Source organism: Hemitrygon akajei, unplaced genomic scaffold (genome assembly GCF_048418815.1).
Source record: "Hemitrygon akajei unplaced genomic scaffold, sHemAka1.3 Scf000076, whole genome shotgun sequence".
NCBI classification, from domain to species: Eukaryota; Metazoa; Chordata; class Chondrichthyes; order Myliobatiformes; family Dasyatidae; genus Hemitrygon; species Hemitrygon akajei.
The window spans coordinates 3,497,874-3,522,320 of NW_027331962.1; the positions used below are offsets into that span (position 1 = coordinate 3,497,874).

The window sequence follows — 24,447 nt, forward strand, 5'->3', positions numbered from 1 at the left end:
TCGCCCTCTGGGCCTGGGAGCCCTTCTCCAACATCAAACTGAGGAAGAGTCTGGAACTCACTGTCCGGTTTCCCTTCTCTGTCAGCTCAGTGACTTTCTACAAAAGGAAACAATGAATTTATTGTGGAGCAGACAGACAGACATGGAGAATGTGCAGAAAGTATCTGTTCATAGTCCCAGTAGCTTCAGAACAGATGCAGTCACTGGGTTGTTGCCTCATCCTCTCTGGGTTCAGTCATTAACAGAGAAACAGTAACTGAAGGAAATTCTAAATCAATAGTGTGTAAGAATAAGGATTTACTGACACCCTACAGTAGAAACAATGTGATTAATTTCCTCGATCTGTCAATGTGCAGCATTACATCAACAAGATGTTACAACAAGAACGGAAGAGAGGGGAGAGAAGAGCAAAAACAAATGGATGGCGGGCATCACTGAATCGTGGCTGACAAAAGTTTATAGTTGGTTACTTAAATCCAACGATAAATATTGAATCGGAAGGATACGCAGGTAGTTGAAAGTGTTGGGTTGAAACAGCTGTCATTAAAAAATGAAAAGTCCTGAGTAAGAGGTGATGTCGGATTAGACGATGTGGTAAAATGACCCTGATGGAAATTATATACAGGCGTGTTAACAGTAGCCAGGATGTGGGCTACAAATTACAACGGGGGAGAGGAGAGGCATGGAAAAAGGTCAATGCTAAAATTGTCACGGGGAGTTTCAATATCCAGGTAGCTTTGGAAAATCAGGTCGGTGCTGAATCCCAAGTGAGGGAATTTATAGAATGCCTATGAGATGGCTTTTGAGAGAAGCCTATGGTTGAGCCCGCTACAGGAAAGGCGGATCTGGATTCTGTGTTGTGTATTGCACCAGATTTGATTAGGGAGCTTCAGCTAAATAAACCCTTAAGAGGCAGTGATCATAAAATAGCAGAACTCAGCCAGCAGGTTGAAAGGGAGAAAGTAAAGTTAGAGGTATCAGTGCTACAGTAGAATAAAGGAATTACCTCGGTATGAGAGAGGAGCTGGGCAATAATAAATTCGAAAATGACTCTAACAGGGACAATGGCAGAGCAGGAATGGCTGAAGTTTCTCGGAGGACAAACAATCACAATGATGAAGAATTATTCTAAAGGGAGGATGATCAACCGTGGCTGACGAGGTAGTCAAAGCAGCACAAAAGCAAAGGACAGGGCACAGAATATTACAAAATATAGTAGAAAGCTGGAGGACTGGGATGTTTCTACAAACCAACAGAAGGCAATTCAAAAACCGTAAATAGAGAAAATATGAAATATGAAGGCAGGCTAGAGAATGATGTAAAATAGCTTACCAAAACGTACGTCTGATATATGAAGATTGAAAGAGAGGAGAGTGGATATTGGGCTGCTTGAAAATGACAGTGGAGAGGTCCTGTCAGGGGACAAGGAAATGCCGGAAGATATTGGTTGACATTTTGCGTCAGTTCTCACTGTAAAAACACTAGAACGTGCCAGATATTTGAGAATGTCAGGTGGCAGAAGTGAGTGTGTTTGCAATTATTGAGAAGAAGGCGCTTGGGAAGCTGAAAGTTCTGAAGATAGAGGAGTCCAGATCAACTGAATATGGATGGGCATAGGACATCGCTCTGAGAAATAAGAGAGGCAGCGTTTAAGGGGAAGCACAACATTGCGGGCCGAAGGGTCTGTACTGTGCTGTACTATTCTATGTTCTATGTTCTGTGTCCCGGATTTGAATGATTGATCTGCTAGAACAGATATCAGTAGGGAATAATGGACAACAATTATGAAATAAATCAGCATAATTCCCTGATTGCCCACTGCACTGTAAAATAGTCCCTCAGTTTCACTGCTACCAGGTCTGAGGAGTTACAGTTGTGAAAGAAATTTAACCAGTAAAGCAGACGTCTCCAGATGATGAATTTATAGATCAGCATCATATTTACAGATTCTTGCCTTTGGATAATGCCTGTGTGATTCATTACAGACAGCGCCAATGAATCCCAACGAGAACAGAGTTACTCACGGGTATAACACACTTGATTTTCTAATACCACACATGGCTGAATAGGTCAGATCTAGGACAAGATAATCACTGTTTGTGAGCTCCAAGGAGGGTGACCTGAAATGGTGTGTCCCTGTCTCTCATTAGTCAGATATTCAGCAAGATAGCAGTTTTTTTTGTTTGCCCTTTCCCTTTCAGGAAATCCTATTGATCTTCTTCCCTTTCAGGACAACCTGTTGATTTTTTGCGATCATGAGATATCAGCTAGTCACCAGGCCTGTTTCTGTACTGTGCTTTGGTGTGACTACAAGTCAGCCACACATTGTTTGGGAACTCACGGAACCAAGACAAGCTATGGTTAGCTGGTTTCCCTCCCTCAGGTACCGCAGTGAAGCCGGTTGGCCCAATTGACAGTTTAATACTCATCCTGGATTAATGAGATGAGGTGAAGCTACCCGACGGTTCAGCCAAGATTTGAAATTAGTTTCAGACCGAATGCCTTTTGGAAGACCAGATATGCAGCCACTGCTCTTACTTCACACTGATAAATACAGCAGGTGATATAAGAAAAGGTGATGCTAAACCTGCAGTTCCCAGTGCTCCCCACCTTAAAAACTGAAACCAGATCTGCAAGAGACAAGTCAGAGATCAAAGTCTCCATTCCCAAGTCGATCTCCTAAAACGTGCAGGAGATTAATGTTGATCACTATTCCCGCTGATACCAGCAGATCAGTGACAATACACGAACTGCACTCACCTCATTTTCTTCTCTACTGAAATGTCCCTCCTTTGTCAACATCCAACCCAGTCTCTCAACCTTTTCTTCAATTGCTTGTTTGAGTCTGTCTCTGTAGAACTTTGTCAGTTGGTACAGTCGATATTCCTCCCCCTGTGCCAGGAGGTCGGAGATTGTAAACTCTGGCTCTGTGAATATAAAAAGGAAAATGTTGGCTTGAACTCAGATATCCCTCGTCTCCACCGCTCTCACCCAACTCAACAAAAAACCGTCCTTTGAACCTGCCTACAGATACAAAATAGGATTAATTCTCCATCTCCAACACCATCACACTGAGCACGGAGTCCCCCTACGGCTGTGTGCACAGACCACTGCTGTTCACTCTGCTGACCCACGACTGTGCTGCAACACACAGCAAGAACGACGAGTCAGCTTACAGAGAGGAGGTGCAGCAGCTAACGGACTGGTGCAGAGCCAGCAGCCTGTCTCTGAATGTGAACAAAACAAATTTCTTGGTGTTCATCTAGCGGAGATCCTCACCTGGTCCCTCAACACCAGCTCCATAGCAAAGAAAGCCCAGCATCGTCTCCACTTTCTGCGAAGGCTGAGAAAAGTCCATCTCCCACCCCCCATCCTCATCACATTCTATAGGGGTTGTATTGAGAGCATCCTAAGCAGCTGCACCACCGCCTGGTTCGGAAATTGCACCATCTCAGATCGCAAGACCCTGCAGCGGATAGTGAGGTCAGCTGAGAAGACCATCGGGGTCTCTCTTCCCGCCATTACGGACATTTACACCACACGCTGCACCCGTAAAGCCAGCAGCATTATAAAGGATCCATGCATCCCTCATACAATCTCTTCTCCCTCCTGCCATCTGGGAAAATGCACCGAAGCATTCGGGCTCTCACGGCCAGACTATGTAACAGTTTCTTCCCCCAAGCTATCAGAATCCTCAATACCCAGAGCCTGGCCTGACACCTTACTGCCCTATTGTCACGTATATTATTTATTGTAATGTCTGCACTGTTTTGTGCACTTTATGCAGTCCTAGATAGGTGTGTAGTTTAGTGTAGTTGTTGTGTGTTTGTTTTCTTTTCCTTTGTTGTTTTTTTACGTAGTTCAGTCTAGTTTTTGTAATGTGTCATGTAACACCATGGTCCTGAAAAACGACTCATTTTTACTATGTACTGTTTCAGCAGTTATGGTCGAAATGGCAATATAAAAGTGACTTGACGACTTGAATGTAACACTTGCCTTAAAGCCTACCCAACAATGTTCTAGGCATTACGTAATAGAAGGACCACATTTAATATAAACCAGTCCATCCCCCATCCGACCCATTCACCTATTTCAATTTGGATGGGCATAAACGTTGTGACTGTTGGTAATATTCGCTTCCCAGAGATACTCTCTCTATCCTGGCGAATGCATTTCCCCTGATACACTTCCCGGAAACACTCTCCTCATCTGGACAGCTGCATTTCCTCCAATTCACATCCTGGAAATCCTCAGAGCAGGTAGTACATTTCCTGTAGTGGGGTAACGGCTGCCCAGTGCACCACATGTACCACACCCACACATTTTCCCTCTCCTCTGACCAACCCTCCAACAAGGCCTCACCTTTACCCTCCACCCTGCCGCATTCTGTGAGCGCATCACCCTCATATTTCACTCACCCGCTCCTTCTTGGGGACTTGACAGTTCTGTGTTCAATGAGCTTCCGAGCCGACAGGCAGTCGCCTCACTTGTGCCGGTTCCAGGGCCCGGATCAGTGTCTCTGACGTCACTGTCTCTGGGCTGACAGACAGACGCCTCACTTGTGCCGGTTCCAGGGTCCTGATCGGTGTCTCTGACGTCACTGTCTCTGGACTAACAGACAGTCGCCTCACTTGTGCCGGTTACAGGGTCCTGATCGGTGACTCTGACGTCACTCTCTCTGGGCTGACAGACAGTCGCCTCACTTGTGCCGGTTCCAGGGTCCTGATCGATGTCTCTGACGTCACTGTCTCTGGACTAACAGACAGTCGCCTCACTTGTGCCGGTTCCAGGGTCCTGATCGTTGTCTCTGACGTCACTGTCTCTGGACTGACAGACAGTCGCCTCACTTGTGCCGGTTCCAGGGTCCTGATCGGTGTCTCTGACGTCACTGTCTCTGGACTGACAGACAGTCACCTCTCTTGTGCTGGTTCCAGGGTCCGGATCGGTGTCTCTGACGTCACTGTCCCTGGGCTGAATTTGCTCCTCCTCCTCTGCGGCCGGACCGCATTCCATTGGGACATCGCTCTCAATCTGACCCTGCGTTGGTACCTTGCTTCCCGTGCCCCGATCATCTTCCATCGATGATCCGCCTGTTAAAATCCTCTTCAGTACTTTCCCTACTAGTTTCAATTCCCCAACTGAAATAAGTGATGAATTGCAGGTTATACGAGTATGATTTAGAGATGAGCAAAAATGATTCAGACTGCAATGGAGCCGAGACTCTGGCTGACCAGATTTGAAGTGGAACTGTGCTGGTTAATATGAACCGTACATCCTGTCAGGTGACCATCCCGTTAAGCCGGTGACCGGACACATTTACTCCCAGTAAAATAGCACGATCGGCACAGTAATACTAATCACAGCAGTTGAACGCAGGGATGACCACGGGATCATAATGCACCGGTGTCCGGTGATCCTGGGAAATATCACTGTGATTATCTTCCATAAACTAAAATCTCCGTCGGTCACTAACTGTCCAGTAGTCTGTGTCACACAAAGACCAGCAACGGGATTACACATGGTCCAGTCTGCTTGATCACACATTCTCCAGTCTGCTGGATCACACGAGGAGCTGGAGACTGGACGAGGGGACTGGAGTTGCTTTCTCCAGTCCCCTTGGTCACCGACTGACCATTCCCTTAAGACGCACGTCGTCCGGTCCCCTGGGTCGCAGGCTGACCATTCCCTTGCGATCTATGCTGACCTCTCCCCTGGTTCCCATCTTATCCCCCACCTGCTGATCATCATGTAACAACTATGCATGTCATTGGCAAAGTCTTGGTTATCGAGCTTTGTGTGTATTTGCAGTTGCTAATCTATAGGATGGAGGTGATGAGGCTGGAAAGTGTGAAGTGAAGAATGAACACTACGGTACTGGACTGGGGTGTCGTTTTTTGTGTTACATGGTTGGGCTGGGGCAGCTTGCCCTGGAGCTCAGGAGCTTGAAGAGTGGCCTTACACACACACACACACACACACACACACACACACACACACACACACACACACACACACACACACACACAGTAATCAGGGGTGCAGATAGGGTAGATGGTCACAGTCTTTTTCCCCGGGTAGGGGAGTCTGAGACACGAGGGCAGAGATTTCAAAGGGACCAAACGGGCATTTTTTCACGTGGTGGCTGATGGGTATAAATTACATGCATCCAGAGGAGGCCGCAAACACAAATAAAATTACAAAATTGAGAGCAAGTGGGCAGGAAAAAGGGGAGAAGAAGTTTACGAGGGAAGTTTGGGAAAACTGCAGGAAAATGGGACATTTAGATCAGCATGAATTATATGGGCCGAAGGACCCGTTTCCAGGCTGGAGCATCGTTTTTATTCCAGCTGGAATCTCAGATTTGAGCACAATCACAATGTCTACAGGTGACAGAGACATTTGGTCATTGGTTATGCCGGGTTTCCCAGCCAAGATGCTGGGAATTTAAATTCAGGTAGAAGACCATATCAAGAGGGAAATATTTAGAAACTCAGGTTCACCATTTCTCCACAGCCCAGACATTCACTGGGGTGTTAAAACTCCGAAGCAGATCACAAATGTATCTACAATGAGCTGCCTCCTGATCCTCAGCCATTCCCAGCACCGGCAATGATCTCCGCTCCGCTGCAGAAAACAGATTTCGGTGACACCCCTCCTCCTTTGCGTAGCAGGCAAGAAAAACCGGGGGGAGTTGGTAGTTTTCCTTCCAAAACCTGAAATGCTGTGTTATCATAGAATCTCTGAAATTCCGGAAATGCTCCTATCATCTGGTTCTGAATTTTATAAATGAAAGTTGAGGATGTCTTACATATCAGGGCCTGTCTGGAGGTGAAACGGATCCTGACCCTGAACATTTACATAAACCACAAGATCGCTGTCACATTCCTGTCTGTGTTTCACCCACAACCACCTGATTCAGGAGCCCCTGCTCCTTTCACTCAGCTGAAGCTTTGTATGATGAGCGGAGTGATTCGACCATTACTGGTGTCAGGTCCCTGCGCTGGAACTGTTGGATTGATCAATTACTCAAGGCCGCTTTACCAGTGGGATAGATGACACTGCTGGATGAAACTTTTCTATGCACTGTTAACACCTGTGTCAGTTTTTTAATCTGAACTATTGCGTACAAATGCGACAAAAGTTTAATTCAAAGATCCCTGTGATCATACCTTTGTCCATTCTGATTCTGACTGGCGATTGTTGATTGTCGTCGTCTTGATAACACTTTGGTCGCTCTGCAGGACAGCGCCACCTGCTGGTGAGGCTCTAAATTTCACAACAAGCAGACAGTGAGTCAGAGAGTACGACTGCATTGCAAATATGACAGTATTTCCATCCCCTGCAGCTTTTGGCATGGGGACCAAACATTCCCTGTTAGTAACCACTTCCACACCATATCTGTCCACTGATATCTGGCGCATCTACTGACAGAGTTACAGAGCAATCAAATCCAAATTCAGAGCGTTCCGCCCAACGAGACAATGCCAACCACAGTGCCCACTGAGATGGTCACAATTTCCTGTGATGGGGCCATCTCCCTTCTGGCCTCTTCACTCCATCTACACACCCCAACTGCTTTTTGAATTATGCAACTGCACCTGCCTCATCCACTTCCTCTGGCTGTTTCCTCCACATGATCCCCAACATCTGCATGAATCCGCTGCTGATCAGATTGGCTTTGCAATCTCTTTACCAGCCCCTGTCCATTTAGATCCCCTAGATGCTACGATAATCTTCTCTGTGAACAGAACTACTAATGTTGTGCATTCTGCAAACTTACCTGTTAAGTAATCCTTGTGCAACCGCATCCAAATCATTGCAATAAAATAACGAATATCAAAGGTCCCAACTTGTAGCCTCACGGCACACCGCTAATTACTCGCCTCCATTGCGAGGAGAAATCTTCAACCACCACTCTTTGCTTGCTACCTTGAAGCTAATTTAGAATACATCCAATTTGCTCTCTCCGGACAGCATGGGACCTGATCATCGAGGCCAAGCTGTCATGTGACACCTTGTCAAAGGCTTTGCTGAAGTCCCATGCGCAACATCCATGGGAACATAACTTTGAATTCCCACCTCTGCTAATGTCACGTTCACAGGTTCTGACAATGTAATTAGCAGAAAAGTACTTGATGAGGCCAAGGTATGTCAATGTAAATTATGGGTTGCCATCTGCTAGTTAGGACTGAATAAAATGGAGTGTTGGGATATTTTGCTTTATAAATGGTCTGTTCTCAGTAGAGGCCTACGTGACGATATATTCGAGGGTAAGTATACCACTGCAGATTGCAATAGCCAATGGGATCAAGGGCATGTTGCTGCAGTTCATGGTAACTCCACATTTCTACAATCACTGCAACACGACACACTTGGGGCTTCTTATAAAGGGATGAAATCGTCAACGCATTTTAAGATGATTATAACGTAACAAGGAAACATCAGAACAAACCAAAAGCTACTTCAGATGATGCAGCACCTTCAAATGAGCAAACACTCAGAGAATGTGAGTGACTGTAAAGAGCTGGGCTTCTGAAAGCACATTACCAGATCTGGCGTGATTGCAACTGGGTCTGACCGAGGCATTACACCTATTTCATACCTTCCTTTGTAAAGATATGTAATGTTTACAGGACCAGTGTTCGAGTGAATGAAACTCACCAAACTTTCTCCTGACTGAATCAATGAAAACTCTGAGTCAGAGGGTTCTCTACAGTTGGTACTCTCAGTCCTCGGGCTGGTTCACTTGTCGCTGTTCCCTCGTTCTCATTCGTGGCTTCTTTCCAGCTGTGGGCTTTTCTTCCAATAAATCTCTCACCGCAGGTCTAACTTTAACCAGAGAGATAATGAAGCACATTAGCAATACAAAGGAAAAAAAATATTTCTGCTCAATTTTTTCAAAAGCGAATCTCACTGAAATTTAAACACTGAAGACAAATAAAAAGATTTCATTGAACAAATCTGTAATTGTCCCTCACACGTCACAAATCCTCATACGGGATATGAAGGACTCATCATTCAGTCATGATGATATCAGAGCAGAATGAAGTGATTCAGTCCATCGAGTCTCCTCCATCATTCAATCATGGTTGATTTTTTTCCCGCCCCAATGCCATACTCCTGCGTCCTCTTATAAAGTGCTGGAAACTCGGTACATCAGATTGCATCTGTGGAACAAGACACTGTGGAAGACCCAGTATCAGAACTGGGATTATCCAGGATGATGCGTGATATGCTGAACGCTTAATTGCGCATTTTGGCCCAGATCTCATCCTTGCTCATACCTATAATGGGGGAGGTACTACACCCAGTGTTCTGAAAAGGTAGTAAAAGTGATTATCGGGACATTAATAGTGATATTTCGAGAAACGAAAACGAAAAGCTCTTGAATTTATAGTAAATGGACCTTCTAGTTATTCGCTGCTCAACGTTAGTTCTGTATTGTTAAGCACTTGAGCGTCTTTACCTCACAGTACGCTCCCACGGACAAGGCGAAATTATTATTAATTTTTCTTGCGTTATTCATTACTATTTCCTGGATACCAGAGAGGCTCCCGGTGAAACTGTTCTGTCCACTCTATTGACTTTTAACATGTCCTCTATAACAGGAAGCACGATAATGTACCATATTCAATCGTGATTAATATGCATAGAATGTAACATGTTTCGGTCTCCAATGTTCCCTCTAATTACTATTTTTGCAGCTACATGGATCAACCATTGCTCTGAGCCGGGAATTTTCACACAGCCTGAAAAAAGCACAACATCGTAGATGTGTCCTCTTTTGTAAAATTCATCCATGAATATTTTAGGATGAAGACAGACAAGAGAAAAAAATAACATTATTTTGATTTTAATTACTAAATAAAGTATAGGATAAAAATGCTGTACAACAAAGAAAAACTTTCAGGCTTCGTAAACGTTTATCTGACAGTGTTTAATTCCATCTGCACTGCAACAAAGGCTCCGTTCGCGGGAGCATTTTGGTTACGCAGACGCGCAGTTTAGGGGGAACAGTGACGGGTCTCTCTCTCCAGATTATCCCCACCTTATAACAGTGTTTTGTCCACTGCCTTGACAGCGACAGGCTGTTGTTACAAACATGCACATCGTCAATCATCAGGCCCAGATCTCATCCGTGTTCGTATTCGAGATGGGTGAGGGTTTGCCTAAATGGGAAATGCACTAAATGGCCTCTTTGTTAGGTACAACTCTATACCAGCTCATTAATACGAATCTGTTAATCATCTGCCTGCAGCTCAAAGCATAAACACATGCAGGTATGGTCAACGAGTTCACTTGTTATTCAGGCCAAAAAACTGAATAGGAAATAAATGTGATGTAAGTGTCGTTGACCGGAATATACACTGGAATTTAGAAGGATGAGAGGGGATCTGATTGAAACATATAAGATTATTAAGGGATTGGACACGCTAGAGGCATGAAAATTGTTCCCGATGTTGGGGGAGCCCAGAACCAGAGGCCACAGCTTAAGAATAAGGGGTAGGCCATTTAGAACAGAGTTGAGGAAAAACCTTTTCACCCAGAGAGTTGTGGATCTATGGAATGCTCTGCCTCAGAAGGCAGTCGAGACCAATTATCTGGATGCTTTCAAGAAAGAGTTAGATAGAGCTCTTAAAGATAGCGGAGGTAAGGGATATGGGTAGCAGGCAGGAACAGGGTACTGATGGTAGATTATCAGCCATGATCACATTGAATGGCAGTGCTGGTTCGAAGGGCCGCACGGCCTACTCCTGCACCTATTGTCTATTGTCTGTTGACCGTGGAGTGATGGCTGGTGCCAGACCGGGTGGTCTGAGCGTTACGGAAACTGATCAGCAGCTTGGATTCTCACGTATAAATCTCTCGGTTTGCAGAGAATGGACCGGAAACAAACCAAAGGAACATCCAGCGAGCGGCAGTTCTAAAGGCCCCGTTAATGAGAGAGCTCAGTGAGATTGGGCAGACTGATTAAATCTGACAGGAAGGCAGCAAGAAATCTAGTAAGCTTGGGTTCCAACAGCGGCGTGCAGAAGAGCGTCACTGAACGCATAACCTTGGATTTGGACGGGGTACAGCCGCAGTAAACCCCGAGCATTCACTCAGTGTCACATCATTAGGAACAGGGGTACATAAAAACGTGTCCACTGAGTGTAGACTTCCATACTTTTATCAACTGTCAGTGAGATTTATTACAGGAATGTTTATCCTAAATATCACTGCTAGATATACAATGTTTTTGCTAAAAAAAAACAAACAGTATAAAACACACATATCCGTTAATCCACGCAATCCTAAGGACAATATTAAACTGGTAGAAACATTAGCATTACTGCGGTGACCAGTGGGCGTAATAAAGCACCATAACATTTCCCCTAAGACCCTGTCCTTACCTGGTGCTGGACTCCTGATTCTGTTTCCAGCGAATCAGAACATCTGAATTTTATTGTCCCTACCAGTAAGTGAACACACCCTGAGCAATGTTCAGTTGATAACATGCTCATAAACCTGAACTTCAGTCTATTCAGCATGTAACGCCACACCCTGTTCCACAATGCTTGTGTTAAACCACATCAAAGCTTAATTTCCATAAACAAGTCACTCTTACAAGAGGTCTGAACCAGAATTGATACTGCAGTGCAAGCGGTGCAGTAATTTCCTCTCTCCAGAATACTCGATCTGCTCTGGAGAGCAATCATAACCCGCATCCTGGTCCGGTTGGGTTGGCGTCGTCACTTCAATTTATTGTACAAGTTAGGGCCAGTTTATTGTCAGATTATAAACTCCAGCGACAGCTCAGGGCAAAGATCGCTGTGGGTTTATTGCACAGAGTGAGCAGAAGGAAGGGCGCTCTCAACTCTGATGGAATATTATGTATTTGGAATAATGTTCTCTTTTGAACAGGAGGCATTCCTTTTCTCCAGATTTAACTGTGCCCCCTCTGCCTGGAGCAGACTTCAAGGTCACCCCGTTTATAACGAGCCATCTTTAACAGTTGTCCGCAGTTGGACCATTGCAGTAATGGGCCGACTGGAGAGCAGCTGTCCCGAGATAACCATCTCCCAGAGATAACCACCGGTCAAAGTCTACAGCAAGATATGGACGCCCTTCTCCTTCAGCTTATTGCTCACTGACGGGAAACAAGTTACCACATCAGAGTAGCAATCATATGGAATTATCATCATATCCCGCTGGCGAATTTGCCTGGCAACCCGTTCACTTCACACATACATCCACCAGCTCAGCATTTATTTTACAAGAACTTGTATCGTTCCTCGTCAGAGAACGATGGGTAAAAACATTAATTTCACTGCGTTTCTTCTCTGTCAGAGTGTGCTGCTGGTAGGTTGAATTAGTAACAGGGCATTCGCCCCCTCAGTCCTGTTCCGTCATTCTCTGTGATCACAGCAGGACTGTGATCTCAGTGACACGTCCCTGCCACCGCCTAGACCAATTCACTCCATTGCCTGTCAAAAATCTCTCCGCTGCGGAATTAAACTCACTGAAAATAATCCCTGCTTCTCGTTTCCTTTGAGGAAGAGAATTCCAAACACACACAAGTTACACCACATAGGGTCTGGAATTAGTAATAGGACATTCACTCACTCATCCTGTTCCGCCATTCTCTATGATCACAGCTGGACCGTGATCTCAGTGATACATCCCTGCGACAGCCTGCAACACTTCACTCCCTTGCCTGTCCAGAATCTGTGTCCTGTGGAATTTAAAACATTGAAAAAACAAAATCCTGCTTCTCATTTCCTTTGAAAACAGTTCCACCTCATAAAAATAACCTCATCTATCTTCACCTGTTCCAGCTTCCCCTGGAACAGCAACTGATAGTATTGATACGGTAGAAAAACTAGAAATACTTGTCGTGACAAGTGGGCTTATTGAAACACCATAACACATCCCAGTACAGTCCCTGTTCTTACCTGGTGCTGGACTCCTGAGTCTGGCTTCAGTGAATCCGAGCATCTGAATTTTAAGGACACTAACAGTAAGTGAACACACCCTGAGCAATGTTCAGTTGATAACACGCTCATAAACCAGAACTTCAGTCTATTCAGCATGTAACGCCACCCCTTGTTCCACAACGCTTGTGTTAAACCACACAAAGACTCACCTTGCTTGAATGAGTCTTTCTAACTTGTAGTCCGAACTAGAATTAATACTTCAGTGCGCGACATTTTACCACCTCCAGAAAGGAATCATAACCCGCATCCCGGTTCCGTTCGGTTGGTGCCGTCGCTTTGAGTTATTGTTCACCTTGGGACCAGTTTATTGTCAGATTATAAACTCCAGCGACAGCTCAGGGCAAAGATCGCTGTGGGTTTATTGCACAGAGTGAGCAGAAGCAAGGGCGCTCTCCACTCTGATGGAATATTATGCATTTGGAATAATGTTCTATTTTAATCAGCGGACATTCCCTTTATCCGGATTTAATTGGGCCCCCTTAGCCTGGGCTTGTACTGATGTTAAGTTGGCCCATTTAAAAGCCATCTTTAACAGTTGTCCGCAGTTGTAAACTTCGGGTAATGGGCAATGGGGAGGGGCTGTGGCGAGATTGCGATCTCCCAGAGGTAGCAACCGGTCAATGTCGACAACAAGATCATCCTAATGCCCTTCTCCTTCAGTGTATTTTTCACTAACTGGAAGCAAATTGCAGGATCACAGCGCCATCATTTGCATTTCAGACCATTTCCTGCTGCTGAATTTGCCTGATATCGCATTTACTTTGCACGTACATCAATCGTTTCCAATCAGTGAGCGATGGAAAAACTCGAAACATTAAATTCAGGGGGTCTCTTATTTGTCGGAGGTTGTTGCTGGCATATTGAATTAGTAGCAGGATATTCGGCTATTTTTATTTGAAGAAAGAACAAGCAGGATAGAGAGAGGTGAATACGTTGATGTTGGGTGCTTTGATTTTCGAAAGGCCTGTGACAAGGTGCCACACTTGAGGCTGTTTAACAAGCTAGGAGCCCATAGTATTACAGGAAATATTCCAGCACTGATAAATCAGTGCCTGATTGGAAGGAGGTCTTATGGAAATGCAGCTTCCCTGGAGGTGGAGGAAAGAGGTGGAAGAGCCAGTGGGAGGACATGGTTTGTCAGCTCTGAGAACGAGGTGAATGGACCATAACCTTCAGACTAAATCAGAAAACCATTCTGAGGGAATTGGAAATGTCAGAAGCAGGGGAGATGTGATCACATGTGTTGAGGGCAGGGGTTGTGTCTCCATCAGTCCCTCAGTGAGATGGTTCAAGTTACAATGTGCAGGGAAATGTGCAGATGAAAGCACAGTGTTTGGAGCCGGATTTACTCACTGATTCTGACACAGTGAGAGGGTTAGTTTTGCTGTAAGGAAGCAACATTAATCGAAGAAGACTAAGGAAGTTCATCAATTGCCAGTTGTTTAGCTGAAGTGTCCAATCTGTATGTTACCTTGACAGAAACAGATATTCGCAGTGGAGACAAAGATGTTCCGTCTGGTTCATTTCAAATTGGAGAGGGGTGTGGAGCTTTGAAATCAATGCCTTGTGGAGCCACCATCTTTAATTTAGCGTGTTCGGTGTGGTGGAGCACATATCACGGGAACAGCCTCTGGCCGGCCATACCTGTTCTGACCATCCACTCACTGTCTACATTGGTCGCATTTATCAGCACTTGGTTCATAACCGACTGTCTCTCGGCAGTTTCAATGTTCATCAGGATTATTCCCTAGATCACGTCTTGAATGACGGATCAATATGAGGTACTAGCCAGTTCTCCCGGAGTTTGCTTGTGGCGAGGCAGGTCACAAGTGTATTGGTCAAGGCCCCAGCAATCTCTTCACTTGCCTCTCTCTGTAACGTGTGGTATATCCCATCAGGGCCTGGAGACTTATACGCCTTGATGCACTCTAAGAGACCCAACACTGTCTCCTCCCTTACTTCAAAATGCCTGTGTATACTTGTACTCTCCGCACTGATCTCCCTATCCTCCATGTCTTTCTTCTTGGTAACTACTGATGTAAGTTACTCATTAAGGACCTCACACACATTCTCGAGGGCTCTGTTTGATTCGACCTTCCTGAGCTTTACATACTTTTCCTTTTCCTGCTTGACTAAATTCATCACTTCTCGCGATATTTAAGGTTCTCTGACGCTGCCAATCATGTCATTTTGTCATACTGGAATATACCCGTCCTATACTCCGTGCAGATGGACTGTAAACACCCTTCACATGTCAGATGTGGACTTGCCAGAAACAGTTGTCTCCCATTAACTCTCCATAGTTCTTGCTCAGTGAATTAGTAATTTACCCTGATCCAATTCCTTACTCTCCCGCAAAGTCTGCACTTTCCTTCTCTATAGCTCTCTTAAACTTAAGGAGTTCTGCCCTAACCGTTAACCTACCAAATGGTCGGGTATCTAGCTAGCATAAATACCCAACATCAGTATCAGTACAGCTCCTGCTTTTGTTAGACTATCTACATTCTGATTTAAGATGAAATCCTAGATAGGAAAAATAGTTGAAGCTAGTGAATCGGGCAGCTTTTAATAATCAAAAGAAGGCAATTAAAAAAGGAATAAGGCAAGCTAGCTAATAATATAAATAAGATACCAAAATAATCATAATGAAGCACAGTAATCCTGTAAGACGCTGTATTAGTTAATTTTCACCCTAGTGAAAATTCCTAGAAGGATGAGGGTGTTACGAAGTTACGAAGGATGAACAGCTCTGATGGGCAGAAAGGTATAGAGGTGCCCATGTCCCCCTCCCCTTTGGAGAATCACAAATCGTTACTGTTGCTATGCTGCTAATGAGAGAGAGAGAAAGATGTAAGAGAAAACATGCTGGAATTGGAACATCTGCTACAGATAAGACAGAGATAAAGCAGGTGAGTGAGACTTGTTGATCCACCATATTATTACTTCTGAAAGACATGGCTTCTCAGAGGGTTGTTCACCTTGTACCATTCTGTTCATTAAAATTCCTCAGTGGACAGCTGGAGTGAGCTGTTTTGATGGACACAGCCATTCAAAATTGATGGACAACTGAAACCCCGTGAATAGGGATAAAAGTGAGGTCTATCTCTCTCTCTCTCCCTCTTCCTCCCTCCCTCTCTCCCTCTCTCTCTCCTTCTCTCTCCCCCTGTCCCTCTCTCTGTCTCCCCCCCTCTCTCTCCCTCTCTCCCTCTCTCTCTTTCTCCCTCTCCCTTTCTCTCTCTCCTTAATGTAAAGGCGCGATAATGCAGAGGTGTCTCTCATTTATAGCCCAGATAGAATTTCCTGCATATGCGAAGGGTATTTCTGTATCAGGCAGCTTCACTTCGAAGAATTTCAGCGTCTGGGCTTGACAAAAGCAGAAACACAACTGCACACGGCGATAAATGACACCGGCGGCAACACAGTGACGGCCAGACTTTCACTGGAATGGTCCTAAGAGCATCAGTGCAGAAGTCAGGCGGGACACTGTCACCACCAGGGGGCAGTGTGGAAGATACAGACTCGAGGTGAGAATGGCAGCATTGGTCACGCGCGTACCTGAGCCGCTCCACCTAGCAGTCTCCTGCAATCTCGAGTATCTTTTCTGTCTCCTTAACATCGCCCGTCCAATTTAAAAACATTGCACCACTGGCGATATAGGGCGACAACTTCCGTCAGCTCACTGATCTACAAGACGTACATTTTCTGAGCTGTTATCCCGCAGTCTTCTGCCAATTAAGCACAAAAAAAGACACGCGAATTCTCTACATGCACCAGTGATCATACGGACTCAACGTGAACAGTAAGGACTCGCCAAAGATAAACTCCCAGCAATGCAACCATTGCACCTGGAAGTGAGCGGAATTCCGCCGAAGAAGCGAAGTCGACCAGGGGAGGACGGAGTGCGGTGGGTATCTGGACAGAGTGAAGCTACGGGAACACAACCACTGTTCCATCGCATCTTCCTGGCCAATGTACATTCACTAGAGAGCAGAGCACAGGGCCTAAGGACAAGATTGTTGTTTCGAAGGGACACAAAGGATTTCTGAGTCCTCTCTTTCACTGAGACGGCTCATCTGCCACGCTCTGGTTGTCGCGCTCCAGCCCAAGGGTTTCTCAGCCCACCAGGCAGACCGATAGGCCGCATCAGATAAGAACAGAGCAGCGGCGACTCCTTCATGATAAACCATGGATTCGGAGCGCAACTGGGTGTCTCTTCCATGTCCACTGAATATGCGTTCCGATCCTCTAATTGAGGATCCCCAATCGCTATTGCACTCCCCTTTCACCATCCCCTTCTGGGTCACAGAGCCAGTCTCAGTACCTTCCTCCCGGTAATCTCCACAACCGACAACCCACCAAATGCATCTGAAGCGGTACACCTGTTATTGAGGGCTACGGCCACAAGGGGGCACTGTTCTGGCGGTCTATCTGCTTTGCCTCTCGTGCAGGTCACCCGTGATAGGGTCGCCTTCATCTCGGGTGGCTGCCTCCCTGTAGCTTCTACCTATCACCTCCTCATTGTCCCGTGTGAATCGAAGCTCATGGACCAGCAGCTCCCGTTCTTTAACATGCTCGCTCAGGAGCTGCACGGGATGGACATTGTGCGGATCTATTTATGCGGGACAGAGGCGGTATCTCAGTTTCTCTAAATCTCACACAAATCTCACACATGACACTGACTCGGCATCTACTCTGAGCGCACTAGCTATGTAATTACAAAAATAATCAACTTACTTGGAACTTCATTCCTTACTTCGAGCATGCGGCTGTGTTTGTCCAAGTGTGTTCTCGCCTAAGCCTGTTTCACAAAAGCCGAACCACTCTAACAATTCACCACTCCAGCAATGGCCGTTCCAACAATGGAGAATCCTTCTACATCTGGCTGGCCAATTCAGAGAAGTCCCGTCATTGCTGTCATAACCGCCAGGTGGCGCAATGCATCCTCAGTACATTGATAAGTAATATATGCATAAAAGATGCAAAGTATTTCAGTAAATAAACAAACGAATGAACGAATAAATTAACTAGTGAAAAAGTAAATGAACTAACAAGTATAAAAGGAATTATGAAGTCGCTTTCATGGGTCCATGGACCGTTCAGAAATCTGATTGCAGAAGATTTAGGTAAATCTCTGAGCGTGGGTCTTCAGGGTCATGTACCTACTTCCGGATGGTGGTAAGGACACGAGAAAATATCCTGGATGATAGTAATGAGACAAGAAAATAAAGAAAATATCCCGAATGGCAGTAATGAGACAAGAGCATGTCCCACTGGAACTGTCCCGGATGGTACTGTTGGGAAGAGAGCATATTCCGGATTGTACTAACAGGAAGGGTGTATATCCCGAATGGTTGTAATGACACAGGAGCATATACCTGACGGTGATCGCCCTTAATTATGGACCTGGTAATCCTGAGGAACCACCTTTTGAAGATTTTCTCGATTATGAAGAGGCTTGCACCGTGATGAATGTGATTGTTGTACACAAGCCTCTGCAATTTGTGTCGATCTTGTGCATTGCAGCCTGCACACCAGACGGTGATGCAAACAGTCAGAATACTCTCCGCCTTGCATGTGCGTACATTTCCCAGTTTTTGGTGACATACCCATACCAAATCTCTTTAAGCTTTGTAGGCCGAATGGTCTTTATTGTGCTGTAGGCTTTCTCTGTTTCTATGTTTCTATCACCAGATGGAATACAGCAGCTGACGTGCCTTTCTTTGTGAATGTATGACTATGTGAGGCCAAGCAGAGATTCTCTCAGAAGGAGCTTAAACCTGCTCACCCTCTCCACCGCCGACCCTTCAATGAGGACTGGTGTGTGTTCTCCCGACTTCTCCTTCGCGGCGTTCACAGTCACATCCTTGGTCTTGCTGTCCTTGTGTGCAAGATTATTGCGGCGACAACACTCAGCCAGTCTACCTATCCCGGAGGGAAGTAGTTTTGAGGAAAATGCCACGTGATCTGGTAGAGGACGACACCAGCGTATCGAGGGCCGAATAGCCTTCTGTTTCTCCAGCGTTTTAGGTTCGTTCATTCTCCGCCTTCTCGCTCTGCGCTCCAGTCAGCTCCGGCTTTTCAGATAACGGGCTCTCGGGATCTCTCCTGGAGACCAGGAAATGAGGCTCACTCTCCGAATGTAACAGAGACAGGCGCCGCTCTCTCGGGATCGCGTGGATGACGTTCACTTTACTCTCTCGCTTTCCCTTCATGTCGGATGCACCATCAATAACTCACGCTGAGACGAAGGAAGCGAGATATCGGCTTTTATTGACTGGAAGAATAAACAACACTACATCCTGGGGAAAATGAGGGAGAGCAGCAGCCCACAGTCGCCTTTATACAGGGGTCTGTGGGAGGAGCCACAGGAGCAGTCAGCAGGGTCTGTGGGAGGAGCCACAGGAGCAGTCAGCAGGGTCTGTGGGAGGAGCCACAGGAGCAGTCAGACAGGTAAATCTAGTTCACCACATTCACCCCCCCCCCATTGTTTTAAAAGAGTCCCCAAGTATATTTACAGGTTAAGTCTATCAGGTGGTCGAATCGTTCGCTGAAATCTACGTAGCTCCGGCTGCAATTGCACAGGTGCCGGAGGAGGTGATTGCACAGGTGCCGGAGGTGGTGATGGCACAGGTGCCGGAGGTGGTGATGGCACAGGTGCCGGAGGTGGTGTTTGCACCGGAGGCGGAGAGTGGGTTGGTTCTGTCCCAACTGGAGGTGTCAGGGATCCCTCGCGTGTGAGCGAGGTCCCCGGAATAGACGCGTAGGAGATGCCCGGTACATGAGCGTCGTGAGGAGTCCGGGTGTGGCACGGTGTGTGCGGAGTGACCTCGGGTACAGGGTGCATAGTTACCGTGGAATGCTCGGGGTAGTGGTCTGCTGCTCCGGCGGGCGCCAGGTCGCGGACAGAGACCGTGTCCTCCCGCCCATCAGGCAAGACCACGTAGGCATACTGGGGATTAGCATGCAGGAGGTGAACCCTCTCGACCAGCGGTGAGTACTTATTACTCCTCGCATGTTTACGTAGCAGCACTGGCCCCGGGGACGTCAGCCAAACTGGTAGGATGGTCCCAGTGACAGACTTCCTGGGAAAAGAGAATAGGCGTTCGTGAGGGGTGGCATTAGTGGACGTACACAACAGGGAGCGGATAGAGTGGAGTGCCTCAGGGAGGACCTCCTGCCATCGGGAGACCGGCAACCCTTTTGACTTAAGGGCTAAAAGTGTGGCCTTCCACACTGTGGCATTCTCCCTCTCCACCTGGCCATTCCCCCGGGGATTATAACTCGTGGTGCGACTAGTAGCAATGCCCCTAGCTAGCAGGAACCGGTGCAACTCGTCACTCATAAAGGAGGACCCTCTATCACTGTGGACATAGCAGGGATATCCGAACAGAGTGAAGAGCTGGCGCAGGGCTTTTATGACCGACGTGGTAGTAGTGTCGGGGCAGGGAACGGCAAAGGGGAATCGCGAGTACTCGTCAATAATACTGAGAAAATAGACATTGCGGTCGGTGGAGGGAAGGGGGCCCTTAAAGTCAACACTCAGTCGCTTAAAAGGGCGGGTGGCCTTGACAAGCTGCGCAGTGTCAGGACGGTAGAAGTGCGGTTTGCACTCAGCGCAGATCTGGCAGTCCCTGGTCATCGTCCTGATGTCCTCCAGGGAGTACGGCAGGTTCCGGGCTTTAATGAAATGGTAGTATCGGGTGACCACCGGGTGGCAAAGTTGGGCATGAAGGGCATACAGCTGGTCGAGCTGGGCACTAGCACATGTTCCCCGGGATAGGGCATCAGAGGGTTCATTGAGTCTGCCAGGCCGGTACAGGATATCATAATTGTAGGTGGAGAGTTCTATTCTCCATCGCAAAATTTTATCATTTTTGAGTTTGCCCCGCTGTTGGTTGCTGAACATGAACGCAACCGAGCGCTGGTCGGTCAGCAAGGTGAACCTGTTGCCGGCGAGATAGTGCCTCCAGTGCCTAATAGCTTCCACTATGGCCTGGGCTTCTTTCTCCACCGCGGAGTGCCGAAGTTCAGAGCCTTGAAGGGTACGAGAAAAAAACGCCACTGGTCTGCCTTCCTGATTGAGGGTAGCAGCCAGAGCGACGTCAGAGGCGTCACTCTCTACTTGGAAGGGAATGGTCTCGTCTACCGCATGCATCGTTGCTTTGGCAATGTCCCCTTTAATGCAGCTGAAGGCCGCGCGGGCCTCGGCAGAGAGGGGAAAAGTGGTAGACCGGACCAGGGGGCGGGCCTTGTCTGCGTAATGGGGAACCCATTGGGCGTAATAGGAAAAAAAACCCAGGCACCGTTCTCCACGACATACCCAAGGATAGCGAGTCGTGTGGTTCTGAACACACACTTGTCCTTGTTATAAGTGAGGTTCAAAGCATCGGCCACTTGGAAAAATCGTTGGAGGTTGGCGTCATGATCCGACCAGTCGCGACCACAGATGGTGATGTTATCTAGATAGGGAAATGTGGCCTTCAGTTTGTACTGGTCCACCATTCGGTCCATCTCCCTCTGGAAGACTGAGACTCCATTTGTGACACCAAATGGGACGCGCAGAAAGTGATAGAGCCTGCCACCCGCCTCGAAGGCGGTGTAGGGGCGGTCCTCTGGGCGGATGGGGAGCTGGTGATAAGCGGATTTCAGATCAATTGTCGAGTACACCTTGTACTGAGCTATCTGGTTGACCATATCCGCGATGCGGGGTAGGGGGTACGCGTCAAGCTGCGTGAATCTATTGATGGTCTGGCTGTAGTCCACAACCATCCTATTTTTCTGCCCAGTCCGAACAACGACCACCTGGGACCGCCATGGGCTTGTGCTCGGCTCAATGATCCCCTCCCCGAGCAGCCGCTGCACCTCTGAATGAATAAAGGCCCTGTCCCCCGCACTGTACCTCCTACTTTTAGTTGCCACCGGTTTACAGTCGGGGGTCAGGTTGGTGAACAGCGATGGGGGAGGGATCTTGAGGGTGGAGAGGCTGCAAGTAGTGTCAGCAGCACAAGGTGTGGGTCGGTGTGTATGTGCGTGTGGTAACGGAGTATATGGCGAAGTCCCACCAAACTGAGGATTCCTGACAGTGAGTGGTGGGAGGGGCCCGTCATATGCCATAGTCACACTTTTGAGATGGCTCTGGAAGTCCAGCCCCAACAGCACAGGTGCGCACAGTCGAGGCATGACCAGGAACGCAAAGTTCCGATATTCTGTGCCCTGCACCACCAGTGTCGCTACACAACCCACCCGGATGTCTGTGGAATGCGACCCAGAAGCCAAGGTGATCCTGTGACGTACCGGCCGTGTCACGAGTCCACAGCGTTTCACTGTGGCCGGGTCAATAAAACTCTCAGTGCTGCCCGTGTCAAACAGGCAGCTAGTCCTGTGCCCCTCCACCAGGATATCCATCATCGACCTTGCGAGCTGGTGCGGAGCGCTTTGGTCGAGGGTCACGGAAGCCAGCGTTGAACGGGGCGAGTCGGGGGCGGGGCTTGGTGACGCCGGCAAAGATGGCCGCTCACATCCGGGCATGCAAGATGGCGAGTCGGGGGCGGGGCCTGGTGACGCCGGCAAAGATGGCCGCTCACATCCGGGCATGCAAGATGGCGGCTCCCAGGTCGGACACGGGTAGGTAGGGGCGGGGCCTGGTGACGCCGGCAAAGATGGTTGTCCACATCCGGTCATGCAAAATGGCGGCCCCCAGGTCTCAGACGCAGCGCTGCTCGACCCCGGGCGCGGTTTAGATTTACAGACCTTGGCGAAATGGCCCTTCTTCCCGCAGCTGGAACAAGTTGCTTCGCGAGCCGGACAGCTGTTTCTGGCATGTTTCTGAAGCCCACAAAAGTAACAGTGTTTTATACTCGGCGAATTCGAGGAGTTCGTGATACCGCGACTGGCAGCGGCGTTGGCGAATTCGCTCGGAACCGGGGAATCGCGCGGCTGGACCGCTTCGGAGTACAGCTGCGCAGCCTCTAACGTATCAGCCGTCTCTATCGCGGAGCGTAAGGTAAGATCAGCTTTTTCCAGCAGCCGCTGGCGTAAATACACTGACCGGACTCCAGTCACAAAAGCGTCTCGGACCAAGAGTTCCGTATGCTGTTCCGCTGTGAGCGTTTTGCAGTCACAAGTCCGCATGAGTGCCTGTAGAGCTCGGAGAAATTCATCAGTCGACTCCGTAGGCCGCTGTTTTCGTGTTGCCAAGCGGTGCCGGGCATAAACAGCGTTTACCGGCCGCAGGTACTGTCTTTTGAGGGCGGCAAGCGCCCCCTCGTAGCTGGAGAGGTCCCTGATGAATGAATAAACTTTTGGGGCGACCCTCGAGAGGAGAAGTCTGTGCCGAACAGCCGAGTCGGTGGCACGAACCTCCTCCAAGTACGATTGGAAGCACACAAGCCAGTGTTCAAAGGCAAGAGCTGCTTCAGGGTCTCGGGGGTCCAAATCTAGGCGTTCTGGGCGTAAAGCGGTTTCCATGTTGAAATTTCAGTCAATAAAATTGATGCACCATCAATAACTCACGCTGAGACTTAGGAAGTGAGATATCGGCTTTTATTGACTGAAGAACAACACTACATCCTGGGAAAATGAGGGAGAGCAGCAGACCACAGTCGCCTTTATACAGGGGTCTGTGGGAGGAGCCACAGGAGCAGTCAGCAGGGTCTGTGGGAGGAGCCACAGGAGCAGTCAGACAGGTATATCTAGTTCACCACACCCTCTCAATAAAATCCCCCCTCCCCGGGGAGCCGGCATTACCCCGACGGGCCGAGCGGTCTCCTCCTACCTCTCGGCGATACATCGGACTCCGGCCGCGGGAGACGCTTCACAAACGCCCCAACTTCCCTCGGAGGGAAATGGAAATAAATCAGAAAGCGGACATTTACTTTGAGCTTTTCTCCGAGCGGCAGACGGACTCAGCAGGGTAACGCCCACTCGGCCTGTCCGCCTCCGCGACTGGTTGTAACCGGTGATTGACATCGGTCCGCTCCAATGGGAATAGCGCAGCTCCTGAATCCTCTGTCGACAGCGGTGCGGGAGGGGCTGGTCACGTGATGATTAGCCCAGCCGTTCAACCGATAAAGCTCGAGCGCAGCAGCGCGTGGGTGACGTAAGACACCGCGCACGTGAGGGCAGATCCCGGTTTCGGGAGCCCGTGTGTGACATCAGGCACGTAGGGGAGGAGCTGTGTGACGTCACCTGTGGGAGAGCGCTGGCATTTAATGGACCTTTCAGTGGGACAACAACATTAATGACGGGTTTCATCACTGAATCCAGTGTTGTGGGATGTAAAGTCCCCTGTTATGTGTCCGTCTGTGCCGTGTTGTTGGTGGAGTGGGCAGCGTGGTGTTTGTCTCGATTCGGGTCACAACACCAGAATTGCCAGCGGGGTCCCCACACAGTGTATTAGTCAACAGAAAACCTCTCGTCCCTGCAGTCTTTGTCTCCTGGTAAACTCAACACCCTGACAGTGTGGACCATA

The 24,447-nt window shown here is 47.9% G+C and overlaps 1 protein-coding gene and 1 long non-coding RNA gene across 2 annotated transcripts in view; both read right to left on the reverse strand.

Moving 5' to 3' along the window:
• LOC140722389 (uncharacterized) overlaps positions 1 to 24,447 on the reverse strand; it is a 278,780-nt gene that overhangs the window by 10,514 nt on the left and 243,819 nt on the right. The gene's annotated exons all lie outside the window — the stretch shown is intronic.
• LOC140722393 (uncharacterized) lies at positions 63 to 8,824 on the reverse strand. The gene is made up of 4 exons (XR_012097604.1): positions 8,662 to 8,824; positions 7,170 to 7,266; positions 2,761 to 2,927; positions 63 to 97 (listed from the first exon to the last, which is right to left on the reverse strand). It is a non-coding gene; the product is annotated as an uncharacterized lncRNA (long non-coding RNA).